The 13,779-nt window shown below is 46.9% G+C and overlaps 1 pseudogene; it reads right to left on the bottom strand.

The window, feature by feature from the left end:
* Positions 1-1,081: 1,081 nt before the first annotated feature.
* Positions 1,082-13,235, bottom strand: LOC124709040 (annotated as a pseudogene).
* Between the last annotated feature and the right edge of the window lie 544 nt (positions 13,236-13,779).

The following is a 13,779-nucleotide window of genomic DNA, read 5'->3' as shown; positions in this document are numbered from 1 at the left end:
AAAACTTAGTTCGTACACCTGTAAGGTGCCAGGACACGGGTACTTACACATTAGCTTACCAATATTAGTATTAATAATAAAGGGACTGGCAAGGGCATCAGATCATGACTTTATTGAATTATGATAAATATGAGGCAATCTCGTGCAGTATTCCCTGCTTGTCTGCATGATTAAGTCACTAACTTAAAGCGTTGGTGAAAAGTGTCGGAAGTTGAGAATTGTGGAATATAAAGTCTGCAGCTGGTCGTAGCTCAACGGGTCGCCGTAGGCGGCAGGTAGTGGTCATCAGAAACGTAGGACAATACGGCGCTTTTGGGGATAGCCTGGCATCCGGAGCCACCTGTGCTGGGCAACACGTGACGAAGACGGGAATTTCGTTTGCCTAGGGGCGTTATGACCTACTCGATCATTGGGTAGATCTCAGAAATGCCGTTGGAGGGATTTCGGCGGTGATAGAACGTTCGACATTGGCCGAAACTGAGTATTCTTCCGCCGCGTTTTCGAACGCGTGGGAGACGGGAGAATTGTGGAGAGAGAGGACTTCGCCTTCGGCCATCGAGCGGTACTGCCTTGGAGACGGAGACTTGGCCATCGTCTTCGAAGAGAGATATACGGTCTGTATCGCAGCACTGCACCAACGCGTGTTCCGTGCAGAGTTCTGTGGTTAGAGTTATTTGTAAGCTCAGAAACGAGATTTTCATCAACGCTTAACCACTTCCAACTTACCTAATATTCTTAATCTGGTAGTTATCCTTGCGAGGTGCCGAGTATTTATCAACGCAGCTGCCGGTAATAGGGGCGCGTAATTCCAAATTGTTAATGTGCCATTACAGGAGTGTGTGGGTGGACAAAGAAATTCACATCTTTTTTGTAAATTTTGTCAATTGTGGGGGATCTCAAATTAAAATGCCAATATTACAATCGAATTATCGACTTCATTGTAGCTAGCATTTACCCTGTCCCAGTAAGCTTTAGATGTATTCTAGTCTTTGCACAGCTTACTCAGACGGGAATGAAAGAAGGTTTGCGGTCTTCTATGTCAGCGACGGACCAATAAGCTTACACACCAGGAACGGATTATTCACTGCTCCATCTTCTCTCCCTGCTGTTGCTGGTTGGTAACTGCTGGGACACCCGTCTGCACTGCTGGTACTACTCGCTCACCGCCTTCCACTGGAGGGAGAGCCTTCTTTGGTGACGTGACTGTGAGGACACCTCCCGATGACAGTTGCGTCTCCACCTGTTCAGTCACTACGTCCTTCGGCAGCAATTAGCGATGCTGCATGTAGCGCGGTATGTAGCCGTGCTCATCTTGACTCTCTTCATGTTTTGCCTCTACCACCGCACTGTCGGCCAATACCTTTAGCGTCAGTTCCTTCGGCTGAATCTGTTGGATGTCTAGATTAACCTTGAACCCACCTTCGTTGTTCTGGATGGTAGATATGCCAGAGTTACGAACAGCTAAATGACGCCATGGTCTGTAGTAACCAGACAAAGTAGGAACGACAGACAGACGAGGGAAAGGCAAGTCGTCATGTGTCAGCCCCTAGCCGAAAAGTTGATCTAATAATGACATCTGAAGGTCCACTCTTCAGACCCCGACAGGGTTGCGGCTCAGCACCATGCATCATTACTATAGAAGTCTGACGATACCGTGTACTGACATACAGATACCGATGAGTCATGGTAGATGTGCTCTTACGGTCTAGTTGGCGCTAATACTTTACGGCTGCAGCCGAGAAATGCCGCTACCATTCAGGCAGCGAAATCCTAAGCAGTCAAAAAAGAAAAAAAAATGTATTTTCGTAAATAATTTTTGTCTCTTATTAATTCTATGTTTACCGTTCATTGCTGCTGATTTCATGTGTTTAATTATTAGATAGAATGAAGGTGTGAATAGCAAGTAATCCACTGCGCATAAGGTAGCTTGAGATTAGTAACTGGATAGCGTGAGTCATTCATATGTTCAGGATAGATTTCCAATGCATATTTCACCAATGTCTGGTACTGGGGAAATGAGTAATATACTCCGACAATCCAAAGACAGAATTATTTTGATATTTGTGGGTATTCTTAAGTTGTTTATTCAATAAATCTCTCTGAAAAGATACTACGTTGTGATTGATCTAAAGTAAAAGACGTAGGATAGTGCGGTTTAGGTCTGCAAGCTGACTGGGCATGACGTTCCTCCGCCAATCAGGAGAGAGGACATTTGAGCGTATTTTTGAGGGGTAGAGAATGACTTTGTGGAGACTGGAGTGGCTTCGGAGGTCGGCTACCATCAAGATATGACGTGTTTACATCAGATCTGAAAAGATGTTTTAATTTTGCGGAAGTGTGGTCTAAAGTCGATGGCGGAGTGTCGGAGAGTAATCGCGGATAAACCGTAAAGACGAAATTGCGAATTCCGGATTTTCTGTGTGACTGCAAAATTATGAATGCCTAAAATCAGCATGACGTGTTACACGAGTATTCATCGACAACATAACTTCCACTTCACCCTACCAGGACATAGCAGGGAAGTTCAACGGAACAACGTAGAAGATACTGGCGCCCACAACTAATCATACATGGAGCTGTCAAACCACACACCGTGCTGGACACCAACAACACGATGAGGAAACTACACTGCCTGAAATTAACGTCAACGGCCAGGGCAGATAACCGGAACATTAACGGCCACAAGGCAGAAGCTTCCGCTGGTGCACTTCAGTTCAAATAACCAAATACAGTCAAACTCCAGCGGAGGGTGGCTAGAATTTTCCAACTTAAAAACCACGTTGTTGCTTGTGAGAATATCCCAACAGCCGACAAAGAACTGCAAACGACACAGTGTGAACAGCCTTGACTTGCTGGTAGAGTAAATCAAAACTCAACTGTCGTATCCGGGGTCGGTGAGCCACGGACCTCGTAGCAATGGGAACAGCCCCACACACTCCGGCAACGGGTAGAGTCTGCCACCGGCCCTGACCAAATTACGTCCGGCCGGGATTCCTAGCTGCTCCACGCCAACGGACCGACCGGTCGCTCTCCACCCAGCCGCAAACTGTAAGCGCCAGGTCAAACATAGTCCAAGGTGCGGATATCGATACACACCGGTGCTGCCACCGGCGGAAGGAGAGGATAACAGTGTAATCGCGATAACCGCGGGAGACTAAACACAGAATCGCAACGAAGGTTTAATCCAGCGCATAACATGAGCCAGCCAGGGCTCGGGGTGATTCATCTGAAAAGGCCACCTGTCACCACTCAGTGGACGTCCAGTTTCGGTAATGGTGTGAAAATTCCAGCCTTCGTCGCCAGTGAACAGCAGTCAGCATGGATGCATCAACCAGATGCCTACTGCGGAAGCCCGTACGCAGCAGTGTTCACTGAACAGTCAGTGAGGAGACTCCGTTGGTAGCCCCTTGGTTCATGTTGTTGTTCTCATCTCTGCAGCCGTCACTCAACCTTGTCAGTTACGTTCTGTCACGTATCATATTTGCTTTGGCGCCATAGCGCCATTTTACTATGCAAGGTATACTTCAACCACCACTGTATGAAAAAAAAATTAGAAAGTGCTTCGGAAGTGTTTTCACCTATGGAGCGAAAGTCAACAATCATGTCCCTTTGAACGTCGTATAAGTCGCTCTGTTTCCGCTTTACGAGAACTGCTGCACTGTTTTCCACGTCCCCCGACACGCTTTATATACACTACTGGACATTAAAATTGCTACGCCAATAAGAAATGCAGATGATAAACGGGTATTCATTGGATAAATATATTATGCTAGAACTGACATGTGATTACATTTTCATGCACCACCTCTGGCCGTTAAAACGGCCATGATACGCCTGGGCATTGAGTCAAACAGAGCTTGGATGGCGTGTACAGGTACAGCTGCCCAAGCAACTTCAACACGATACCACAGTTCATCAAGAGTAGTGACTAGCGTATTGTGACGAGGCAGTTGGTGAGAGATCTGGACAATGTGCTGGCCAGGGCAGCAGTCGAACACTTTCTGTGTCCAGAAAAGCCCGTACAGGACCTGCAACATGCGGTAGTGCATTATCCTGCTGAAATGTAGGGTTTCGCAGGGATCGAATGAAGGGTAGAGCCACGGGTCGTAACACATCTGAAATGTAACGTCCACTGTTCAAAGTGCCGTCAATGCGAACAAGAGGTGACCGAGACGTGTAACCAGTGGCACGCCATACCATCACGCCAGGTGATACGCCAGTATGACGATGACGAATACACGCTTCCAATGTGCGTTCACCGCGATGTCGCCAAACACGCATGCGACCATCATGATGCTGTAAACAGAACCTGGATTCATCCGAAAAAATGACGTTTTGCCATTCGTGCACCCAGGTTCGTCGTTGAGTACACCATCGTAGGCGCTCCTGTCTGTGACGCAGCGTCAAGGGTAACCGCAGCCATGGTCTCCGAGCTGATAGTCTATGCTGCTGAAAACGTCGTCGAGCTGTTCGTGCAGATGGTTGTTGTCTTGCAAACGTCCCCATCTGTTGACTCAGGGATCGAGATGTGGCTGCACGATCCGTTACAGCGATTCGGATACGATGCGTGTCATCTCGACTGCTAGTGATACGAGGCCGTTGCCATCCAGCACGGCGTTCCGTATTACCCTCCTGAACCCATCGATTCCATATTCTAATAACAGTCATTGGATCTCGACCAATGCGAGCAGCAATGTCGCGATACGATAAACCGCAATCGCGATAGGCTACAATCCGACCTTTATCAAAGTCGTAAAAATGATGGTACGCATTTCTCCTCCGTACACGAGGAATCACAACAACGTTTCACCGGGCAACGCCGGTCAACTGCTTTTTGTGTATGTGAAATCGGTTGGAAACTTTCCTCATGTCAGTACGTTGTAGGTGTCGCCATCGGCGCCAACCTCGTGTGAATGCTCTGAAACGCTAATCATTTGCATATCATAGCATCTTCTTCCTGTCGGTTAAATTTCGCGTCTGTAGCACGTCATATTCGTGGTGTAGCAATTTTAATGGCCACTCGTGTACCTTCCACTGCTAGTGCTGTCATGTGTCGTCTGTGAGTGGCTATGCACGTTGAAATCGAACGGAGGCGATTGTCACATTAAGGACTGAAACGTGTATTTTAGCTCAGTTGAAAGATAAGGGGATTAGAGGGTTGAGGGAACTCAGGATTCAACCCACTAGAGACGCCCATCTACTCTCGCACCCATGGGTTTCGATACCAATATGGCTGAATAACCAATAACGAGAGCAATAAAAACCCAGTCGGCCTCAGGACTGTGGCCAGGAGTACGGGATGTGGACTCACCGGTAGACGCCGGGGTCGTCGCCGCTGGAGACGCTGACATCGACGGCGGTGTCGTAGACGAGGCGGGCGACGCCGCGCAGGCTGCCCGCCAGCAGGTGGGCGCCGGCGCGACTCGCTGTCGACACCGTCAGCTGTGTCTGCGTCTGCGTCGCTGTCTGCTCTTGGCCCTCCAGGGGGGCCTCCGCATCAGGGTTAAGGCTGGCGCACACGAATGTCGCCCCGCAGTTCTCGCCCCCTGTCCAGCACCCAGAACAAACGACGGTGCCAGGCCTCTCTCTACACACCCGCAGTCAGTTAAGTACCGGGTGGTTGTAATCGAAGTGTAGCTATTCGTAGAGGTCCAGTGAGCTGTGATTATTGTTCGACAGCGAAACTTGGTAGATATGCTAATGCGTTATGCGGAACGATTCACCCCGAAAAAAAAAAAAAAAAAATTAGTTCCAATTTTGGCCACCAGGTGCAAATCTGGTGCTCTACACTGTTTGGAGGACGCTATGACATTCACGCTGGATTTGACAAGCCATAACGTGAGTGAACAATATGGCTGTCGAGAAGAGAGACCGCGCGCTGCCACTGAAACTGATTTACGTGGACGGCAGATTTACAGAGATGCACTGAAGGAGTATCACCGAATGAAAGGTATGAGGAGAGCCCCGGTTTCATTTAATGGCTTCAGGAAGATGATGATGAAATTCGGAAACTGGGGTGAGCTTGGTGTGGCACCTGGAAGAGGGAGACCTACCCTGGTGGCAGTTATTGATACGTTGCTGTTGCTGTAACTGACCGTGCAGCACTTACCCCGAGTAGTGCCCTGAGTCAACAGTTTTGCGGTCTGTTTTACACTGGCGCCCGAACGAGATCAAACAGTGCAGCAAAAGGAACCATATGATCCACAGCAACGTTCTGAATTTACTCTTCGGTTTCTGACACGGATCGAAATTGACGACATGTGGCCGCGAAATATTCTATGGAATCACATTCTATGGAACGACATTTGGAATATTTTACACTACAGGGTGCAGTGAATACACACAACTGCGAAATCCGGAATACTGTTGAACCACGTGTTGTGCACGAAGAGCCATTGCAGTCTGTGTCGTGTGGATTCTCGGCCTGTTCTTGTTTGAAGAGAATACACCCAAAGTGCCTGTCAGATGTACCGTGAAGCCTGAGATTCATCGAGTCCTCCTTGTACAGCATGTGATCCCTCATTTGGAAGGGCGCAACTGTATGGAAACTACTGTTTTCATGCAAGGTGGGCAACACCCCACGCCACTCGCCCAGTGAAAGACCTGATTAATGCAGCCTTTTACGAACGTGTTATTCCCACAGATTTTCCAGATGTATGGGCATGACCTGATCTGATCTACGAGGGTCACTCCAAAGGAAATGCACACTATTTTTGTAAAAATACAGTTTTCATTCTGCATGTGTGAGAGTTTTACATTGTGTAGATACAGACTTCCCGCTTGTTTTCAAACTTAGTTCAACCTGTTCCCGTGAGTGGCGCCGTCAGAGCATGTCTTCAAGATGGCTGCTACACTTGACGTTCATCAGAAGCAACGTGCTGTCATAGAATTCCTGTGCCGTGAAAACGAGACAGTGGGAAACATCCACAAGAGGTTTTAAAAAGGTGTATGGAGATGCTGCTGTCGATCGCAGTGCAGTTAGTCGGTGGGCAAGCAGGTTACGTGATTAAAGCGGGCACGGCAATATTGAGGGTTTCCTCGCAGCGGCAGGCCTCGTACTGCACACACTCCAGACAATGTACAGAGAGTTAAAGAATTGGTGCCTACTGACAGACACATCACAGTGAACGAATTGTCACGCTACGTTGGGATAGGGGAAGGAAGTGTTGGCAGAATACTGAAAGTGATGGCGTTAAAAAAGGTTTGAGCCAGGTAGGTTCCCAGGATGTTGACAGTGGCTCACAAAGAAACAAGAAAAACGGTATGCAGCGAACTTTTGGAACAGTACGAGAATAGTGGAGATGAATTTCTTGGAAGAATTGTGACAGGTGATGAAACATGGCTCCATCATTTTTCACCAGAGACGAAGAGGCAATCAATGGAGTAGCATCATGCCAATTCACCCAAGAAAAAAAAAATATTCAAAACCACACCTTCTGCTGGAAAAGTTATAGCTACGATGTTTTTCGATTCCGAAGGACTCTTGCTTGTGGACGTCATGCTAAGTGGAACCACCATAAATTCTAATGCATATGTGACGACACTGAAGAGACTTCAAGCTCGACTGAGTCATGTTCGACCACATCGGCAAAAGTAGGATGTTTTGCTGTTGCACGACAATTCACGGCCACATGTCAGTCAAAAAACCACGGAAGCGATCACAAAACTCGGATGGACAACAGTGAAACACCCGTCTTACAGTCCTGACCTGACTCCATGTGACTATCATCTCTTTCGGAAAGTGAAAGACACTCTTCGTGGAACAAGGTTTGAAGATGATGACTGCCTTGTGCACGCTGCCAAACAGTGGCTCCAACAGGTTGGTGCAGAATTTTACCGTGCGGATATACAGGTGCTTGTTCCAAGATGGCGTAAGGCAGTTGAGGGGTATGGAAATTATGTGGAAATATGAAAATATTGTTCCTAAAGGATGTATCTACACACTGGAAAACTTTTCAAACATGTAGAATAAAATATGAATTTTAAAAAAATAGTGTGCATTTCTTTTTGAGTGACCCTCGTATGTGACTTTTGGTTCTGGGAATATCTGAAAGAACGCGTTTGCCAGGGACACGTTCGGTCTCTACCTGAGGGCCAGTATACGGGAACACGTACCTAAGATTCAACGGGAACTGCTGCGGGCAACTGTTGGTCACGTGGTTTTACGGGTGCAGCATCCAATCGGCGTCTCCGGTCCCCAAATTGAACTGATTGTGTAAGCACCAGTTAATACTAAAATTAATATATTGCCTTTCTTACTTGTTTGATGTTTTCTGCCAACATACTATTCCTAATCCATTACGTATGGAAACATTTCTTGCATTCACAGCGTCAGATTTGCACTTGGTGGCCAAAACTGGAACTATTTTAATTATGGCGTAAATTGATTCCGCATTAAAGCGTTAGAATATCTACCAATTTTCGCTGCCACGCTATAATTACAGCCCACACTGGAGCTCTCTGAATAGCCGCACTTTAATTGTAACCACCGGATATTACAGTAATAAGATAATTACACAGCCTGTCCCAGAAATGACGATACTACCAATGAACCGACGCAATACTTGGCATTTACTTTTTCGTCCAACAGTCACTATCATGTCATATCACGTAATTACAGTTGCTATAGTGGTAATTTCCACATGGAAGACATTGATACAAGTGTCATAAAAAATAAAATCTTTCTTTGTACATGAAGATGCAATTCCTGGAACACTTTTTGTGTATTTTTGGAGCTACGATCGACGACCAAATTCGGCAAGTAAGATACACAGAAGACACTGCAGCTGACTGACAACACAGAAATCGAGATATCCGCAGTAAAATCTAAACAAGCTTTCACAAGCTGCGACATAGTCGTAAGGTTTGATTTGACCTCCATCTTGTTGATAGGGACGTCGCGTTTCAGGCACCCTTTTATATTTGTGAGCAGAAGTTCCAAGTAGTCACAGCAGAGGAGATAACTGAACAAATCACAACAAGAAAGTCATTTCAAATGAACAAAGTGACTGATTATTTAAATTATTTTACGTGAACAACAGATCGATAAGCGAAGAATCACGGACTTCGCAGCCTTTATGTTTGGTGTTCATCATTTTCGTTAATTCTTTGATGGAGTCATAATTTTGTTTTCAGTTTCCTCATCGTTACTATTTGCCACAGGTAAATGTAGTTAAGTTATGGTTACGTCTACTCAGCTAGCTTTTAACCTTATCATTAATATTCTAAAATGACCAGTTGACACTTTGCCATAGTCTTCTTGACTTCCCCGAGTTTTCCAATATTTAACAACGTTCGGAAATTCCTTGTGGCAGGGGACTGATGACGTCAGATGTTAAGTCCCATAGTTCTCAGAGCCATTTGAGCCCTTCCTTGTGGCAATGTTAAATTTATCTTTTCCCTCTTTTTCTGATCCTCCTGCTGCTTCTCTGCCAGAATTTCGTGGAATGGCGACGCGAGAAGCCTCGCCACTTCTCCAACCAGACCTACGAATTTCGTGATCAGGTGCGACACATACATCATTAGATTCTGCCATGGTTGCTGTACGTGAGATATCCAAATGGATCTTTAATGTGGTAGTTTCTCGTTGCTTTCAACTACTCCGGACTGTTCTTCTTGATGGCTCGTCCGGGTACACCGCTAGTTTCCCATCCCAAGGGCTCTGCCCTTCAAGGAGACAGGTGGCACTTGATAAAGCTAGAGCCCTTATTCTGGGAGACGTTCAGTCCTACCTATGCTGGCCGCCTTAATCGTTGCCCACTCCGCACGATTACGGAGTGTAGATTGGGTTTTTCCCTTCATTGATCATGAAGCCATAAAGGATCCCTAACAACTCTCCAGTAATTTTGGGAAGTGAGGTTCTAAATATAACATAAAAATGAACGAACTGAATTAATTTTTTGTGTTTATAGACACATACCTACAATCTTGGTAGGCACTGAAATCATCACGTCACAGTACCACAACACTCCACTGAAGAAGCGAAATTAAAATGAAACGGCTCTATGATAAAGTGGAGTATCGTTCTGTATTTCGTTTCCTGCATTTGAAGGAAAACATTCTGGGTTGGTAGAAGTGTACAACAACAATGTATCATCGTGTCAGACCATCGGTTAGTTGGTGCAGACGATTCCCATGTGGTCAAACAAATCAGAATGGCGTGGCAGACCATCGCTCTGTGAAGAATAGGAAATGTCATGAGAAGCAGAAACCTTTCTGCTGAAGCTCGGAGAATTACAATCGAGACAGCAGTGCAAAAAGTCAGCATCGGTTATCTGTCATTTTGCAACATATTTCACAACATTTTCAAGGTGACAAAGGTCGTCGCGCTCACATCTATTCAAGAAAAAATCAGTGGACTGCGGCATCTTCGGAAACGTTGCAGCAATTTTCAGGCCCCTGCAGATGACTTCTTTGGCAGTCTATTCACTGTAGACGAGTGGTGTGTGTATCATTATGACTGTGAGACAAAAGGACAAAGCAATCAGCAAAACATGTGGATTAGTCACTGATTAAGACTATGAAGAACTAACCGTAATTGGACAAGGTGCCGTTGAATCTCTCTTGAGAGTACAGTGGTGTTGCGTTAACAGGTTACGCTCGTAAGGGGCAAACCATCACAGGACCATACTACCGAAATCTCCTGATGAGTTAGCCGTCTACACACAGTGTAGTGGGATGTTCTCCAAGGGTGAGTGTTTGCTCCGTGACAGTGATCTAGATCGTTTGCACAGGGCACAGAGGCATACGCTATGGCATTCAGTAAGAGGCATTTCCAGAGCGACGGAAAGGTGATTTTCGAGGTAGAGCTGTCCCTGAACAGCGGAAATGAAGACGTCAACAGTGAAGGTCTCCCCCAAGATGTTCACTGTTGGGGAAAATTTGTTGTATTCAAGAGTATGCAGGGACTACACCTCGTGTGTACAGCAATTTAAATGAGACGGTGCCCAGTCGCGCATCCCACCACAATCCACACGAGTTGCCCCCCCTCCCCCCAGCTCCTCCGCCGCGAGCCGCTGGAGCCCTCACCGTCTTCTCCAGCGGCGGCCGCCTGCCCCTGCAGCACGTCGTGCACGCCCTCCAGCGAGGCCAGGAAGTCCGGCAGGCAGCCGCCCAGGGAGCGCCAGGCCGCCGCCGTCGCGGCGTCCGCCCCCGCAGCCACCTGCTCGCCCGCCCGCGACACCACCTCCGCCGGGTCGCACTCCCACTCTGCAAACAGACAGACGCGCCGCCCACTGTCACCAGGCTGTATCTCTCACATTCACTCTGAAAGTTGCCTGTTCATTTTACCCATAATATTTTTGGTTTTCGCAAACTGCGAATCATCTTTGTTATAGTTCCATAAAAACACGGGAGAACTGCCGTAAGCTAGTAACATCTTGCCACGATATTTCGGAACAAAGTCTTTTGGCCATCCTCAGGTGAGTACAGCTGTAAAAGTACTGGCGAATACGCGCTGAGCTCTGCTATTTAATGTCAAAGGGGGCTGCATTGCGCATGCGCTGCGCATGTACTGTTTAGCGTGCGCGTTGACAACTCCGTCCGCTGCGCCTGGCGCCCTCCGCGGTGAAAACTTGGCATTTCGATATCAGATCGATCTTCATCTTTATACCGATAACTACGTTGACTACGAAGTTTCTCTACAATGGGATTCCAAGCGGAATTTAACTGGTAACCGCTATCTGACAATTTTATTTCCATGGATTCATTTATAATTGAACTCCAGAAATTTGATGGTTTGAGCCACAATTTTTGGATCATTGTAATACATAGAGTGGCCAGTAGAAATACAATGTTCAGAGATTGCCGAGTTGGTAGGTTGGAGAAGGCGAGTGGCCGCCGGTATTCCGCAATACGTTCCTGCACGTTCTTGTTGTCCGCCCTATATATGACTTGCCGCAATCACACGGATTCTTGTAGACACCTGATTCACGTAGGCCCAGGTCATCCTTAACGGATCCCACCAGTGATGATATTTTTAGGAGGAGGGCGACAGATGACTCTAACTTGATGCTTCCTCAATATTCTACCTATCTGTGACGAGATGTTCCCAATAAGAGGTAGATAAGCCGATGACCTGAAGACCTCTTCTCCTTCATTGTTGCGTCGTTTGTAGGACTGCATAGCTCTGTTCACTTGCTTAGTTGAAAAGCCATTCATCAGGAATACTTTTTGCAGGTGTTTCAGCTCCGCTTGAAGACTGTCGACGTCAGAAATAGTATGGGCACGGTGGATTAAAGTTTTAAGGACACCCATTGTTTGTGCCGGATGGTGGCAACTGGTAGCTTGCAGATAAAAATCTGTATGGGTCGGTTTCCTATACACCGAATGACCAAGTGTGCCATCATTCTTGCGCCGTACCAGAACATCTAAAAATGGCAAACAACCATCTTTTTCAGTTTCCATAGCGAACTTAATATTTTCATGTATGGAATTCATATGACGTAAAAATTCCTGGAGACAGTCCACGCCATGAGGCCATACTATAAAGGTGTCATCCACGTAACGCCAAAACACTGGTTGTTTAGAAGTGGCAGAGTTGAGAGCTCTCTCTTCAAAATCTTCCATAAAATGATTTGGCACCAGGGGAGACAAAGGACTCCCCATGGCGACGCCGCCAGTACTTCTACAGCTGTACTCACCTGAAGATGGCCAAAAGACTTTGTGCCGAAATATCGTGGCAAGATGTTACTTGCTTACGGCAGTTCTCTCGTGTTTTTATGGAACAATCAGTACGCCGGGAACGTTTCAAACATCACATCTTTGTTATACTTCACGTGTCTGTCCTATATACATTTTCTATTGAGTGAAATAAGCTCTTTGAGCAACCTTTTTGTAAGGCCACTGAAGAAAATTTAGATCTTTAGGAGGTTCTTTGGTTCTCAGGCAATGGGAAGCTTTTGCGGTTTAGCGGTTCAAATGGCTCTGAGCACTATGGGACTCAACTGCTGAGGTCATTAGTCCCCTAGAACTTAGAACTAGTTAAACCTAACTAACCTAAGGACATCAGAAACATCCATGCCCGAGGCAGGATTCGAACCTGCGACCGTAGCGGTCTTGCGGTTCCAGACTGCAGCGCCTTTAACCGCACGGCCACTTCGGCCGGCGCGGTTTAGCGGAAGGAGATGTTCCTTGCTTTAGGCTTATTTCACATCTGCCCGGCACCTGGCAGCCGGCACCGGGTAGCCGGTTGTGAGGATGAGGCGCTTACGGGACGTTTCACACCTGCCCGACATATGACGTGGACAGCTGAAGGATAGCCGACAGCCGGGCCGAGGCTGTGGAATGCCGGCGGATGCTACTGTGTCGGCCCGTTGTCGGTGTCATGCGCAGGTGGTGGGGCATGCAGAACAGTAGAGCGCTACACATACAGGGTGGTCCATTGATAGTGACCGGGCCAAATATCTCACGAAATAAGCATCAAAGGAAAAAAACTACAAAGAACGAAACTTGTCTAGCTTGAAGGGGCAAACCAGATGGCGCTGTGGTTGGCCCGCTGCCATAGGTCAAACGGATATCAACTGCGTTTTTTAAAATAGGAACCCCCATTTTTCATTACGTATTCGTGTACTACGTAAAGAAATATCAGTGTTTTAGTTGGACCACTTTTTTGGCTTTGTGACGGCGCTGTGGTAGCACGTAACATTCCGCCAGTCCGGACCGGTATTTGCTTCGTGATACATTACCCGTGTTAAAATGCACCGTTTACCAATTGCGGAAAAGGTCGATATCGTGTTGACTTACGGCTATTGTGATCAAAATGCCCAACGGGCGTGTGCT

Source organism: Schistocerca piceifrons, chromosome 7, assembly GCF_021461385.2.
Source record: "Schistocerca piceifrons isolate TAMUIC-IGC-003096 chromosome 7, iqSchPice1.1, whole genome shotgun sequence".
NCBI lineage: Eukaryota > Metazoa > Arthropoda > Insecta > Orthoptera > Acrididae > Schistocerca > Schistocerca piceifrons.
This window is presented reverse-complemented; position numbering and strand designations above follow the sequence as displayed.